Source organism: Pyxicephalus adspersus, chromosome 6 (genome assembly GCF_032062135.1).
Source record: "Pyxicephalus adspersus chromosome 6, UCB_Pads_2.0, whole genome shotgun sequence".
Classification (NCBI taxonomy): Eukaryota; Metazoa; Chordata; class Amphibia; order Anura; family Pyxicephalidae; genus Pyxicephalus; species Pyxicephalus adspersus.
Genome location: NC_092863.1, coordinates 33,449,701 through 33,452,957, shown reverse-complemented (window position 1 = coordinate 33,452,957; position 3,257 = coordinate 33,449,701).

Sequence of the window (3,257 nt, the reverse complement as noted above, 5' to 3'; positions counted from 1 at the left end):
AAGCTTCCAAGCCCTTGAGAGACTTTTTTCGTGAGATATTATACTTCATTTCATGGTGCAAAAAGTTTAGTAATTCTTAGATTAGATTTCTAGATTTTAGTAAATAATAAATAGAATTTTAGTAATTAGATAGCACAATGTTTATTGTACAATGTACTATTCAATAATCTAAAAAACTCAAATTCCCTTAAAAGCTTCCTTCTTCATCTTGTAAAACGTACTATTTTTGAGGACCATTAGTGATTTCTGAAAGTGACCCGAGTCGTAATGGGGGACTATTAGTGTTTTTTTAAAGGGACCTGAGTCGTAAGGGGGACGATTAGTGATTTCTGACATTGACCCGAGTTGTAAAGGGGAGCATTGATGATTTCGGAAAGTGACCCGAGTTGTAAGGGGGGACCATTAGTAATTTTTGAAAGTGACCCGAGTCGTAAAGGGGGCCCATTAGTGATATCTGAAAGCGACCCGAGTCGTAAGGGAGGACTATTACTGTTTTTTTTAAAGGGACCCGAGTCGTAAGGGGAACGATTAGTGATTTCTGAAAGTGACCCGAGTCCTAAGGGAGGACCATTAGTGATTTATGAAAGAGACCCAAGACTGAAGGGGGGCAATTAGTGTTTTTTTAAAGTGACCCGAGTTGTAAGGGGGGGCATTAGTGTTTTTTTAAAGTGACCCGAGTTGTAAGGGGGGGACAATTAGTGATTTCTAAAAGTGACCCGAGTCGCAGAGGGGGACCATTAGTGATTTCTCAAAGTGACCTGAGTAGTAGGGGGGCACAGTTAGTGATTTCTGAAAGTGACCCGAGTCGTAAGGGGGACAATTAGTGAATGAATTCTGAAAGTGACCTGAGCCATAAGGGGAGGACGATAAGTGATTTCTGAAAGTGACTCGAGTTGTAAGGGGGGACCATTAGTGTTTTTTTAAAAGTGACCCAAGTCGTAAGGGGGGACCATTAGTGATTTTTTAAACTGACCCGAGTCGTAAGGGGGGACCATTGGTGATTTCTGAAAGTGACCCGAGTTGTAAGGGGGTACCATTAGTGATTTCTGAAAGAGACGTCAGACTGAAGGGGGACAATTAGTGTTTTTCTAAAGTGACCCGAGTCGTAAGGGGGACCATTGGTGATTTCTGAAAGTGACACGAGTCGTAAGGGGGGACCATAACTGATTACTGAAAGTGACCCAAATCGTAAGGGGGGACCATTGGTGATTTCTGAAAGTGACCCGAGTCGTAAGGGGGACCATTAGTGATTTCTGGAAGTAACCCGAGTTGTATGGGGGGACCATTAGTGTTTTTTAAAAGTGACCCGAGTTGTAAGGGGTGACCATTGGTGATTCCTGTAAGTAATGTGAGTCGAAAGGGGGGACCATTGGTGATTTCTAAAAGTGTCCAGTCGTAAGGGGGACCATTAGTGATTTCTGAAAGTGACCTGAGTCGTAAGGGGAGACCATTGGTGATTTCTGAAAGTGACCCGAATCGTAAAGGGGGACCATTAGTGTTTCCTGAAAGTGACCGGAATCGTAAGGGGGGAACATTAGTGCTTCCTGAAAGTGACCCGAGGCTTAAGGGGGGACCATTATTGAATTCTGAAAGTGGCCTTAGTCGTAAGGGGGTCCATTAGTGATTTCTGAAAGTGCCCCGAGTTGTAAGGAGGACCATTAGTGTTTTTTAAAAGTACCCCGAGTCGAAAGGGGGCACCATTAGTGATTTCTGAAAGTGACCTGTGTCGTAAGGGGGGACCATTAGTGATTTTTGAAAATGACCTGATTTGTAAGGGGGAACCATTAGTGATTTTTGATAGTGACATGAGTCGTAAGGGGGACCATTAGTGATTTCTGAACGTGACCCGAGTCGTAAGGGGGGACTATTGGTGATTACTGAAAGTGACCCAAGTCGTAAAGGGGGACCATTAGTGATTTCTGAAAGTGACCCGAGAGTCGTAAGGGGGGACTATTGGTGATTGCTGAAAGTGGCCCAAGTCGTAAGGGGGGACCATTAGTGATTTCTGAAAATGATTCAAGTCGTGGGGGGGGGATATTAGCGATTTCCGAAAGTGACCCGAGTTGTAGGGGGGGACCATTAGTGATTTCTAAAAGAGACTCAAGTCGTAGGGGGGGAACAATAGTGATTTCTGAAAGAGCCCCAAGTCGTAAGGGGGGACCATAGTTGATTACTGAATGAGACCAGAGTCGAAGGGAGGACCACTGGTGATTTCTTAAAGTGACCCGAGTCGTAAGGGGAGACCATTAGTGATTTCTGAAAGTGACCCGAATTGTAAGGGGAGACCATTGGAGATTTTTGAAAGTGACCTGAGTTGTAAGGGGGACCATTAGTGATTTCTGAAAGTGACCTGTGTCATAAGGGGGGACCATTAGTGATTTCTGAAAGTGACTCAAGTCGTGGGGGGGGAATATTAGTGATTTCTGAAAGTGACCCGAGTTGTAAGGGGGGACCATTAGTGATTTCTAAAAGTGACTCAAGTCATGGGGGGGAGCATTAGTGATTTCTGAGAGAGCCCCGAGTCGTAAGGGGAACCATTGGTGATTTCTAAAAGTGACCTGAGTCGTAAGGGGGACCATTAGAGATTTCTGAAAGTGACCCGAATTGTAAGGGGAGACCATTGGTGATTTTTGAAAGTGACCCGAGTCGTAAGGGGGACCATTAGTGATCTCTTAAAGTGACCCGAGTCGTAAGGGGGGACCATTAGAGACTTTTGAAAGTGACCCGATTCGTAACAGGACCATTAGTGATTTCTGAAGTTGACCCAAGTCGTAAGGGGGGACAATCGGTGATTTCTGAAAGTGACCCAAATAGTAAGGGGGGACGATTAGTGATTTTTGAAAGTGAATCGAGTTGTAAGGGGGACCATTAGTGATTTCTGAAAGTGACCTGTGTCGTAAGGGGGGACCACTAGTGTTTTTTAAAAGTGAACCGAGTCATAAGGTGGACTACTGGAGATTTTTGAAAGTGACCCGAGTCGTAAGGGGGGACCATTAGTGATATCTGAAAGTGACCCGAGTCGTAAGGGGGGACCATTAGTGATATCTGAAAGTGATCCGAGGCGTAAGGGGGGACCATTATTGATTTCTTAAAGTGCCCCGTGTTGTTAGGGGGGACCATTAGTGTTTTTTAAAAGTGCCCTGAGTCGTAAGGGGTGACCATTGGTGATTCCTGTAAGTAACCCAAGTCGTAAGGGGGGACCATTAGCGATTTCTTAAAGTGACCTGAGTAGTAAGGGGGGACCATTAGTGATTTCT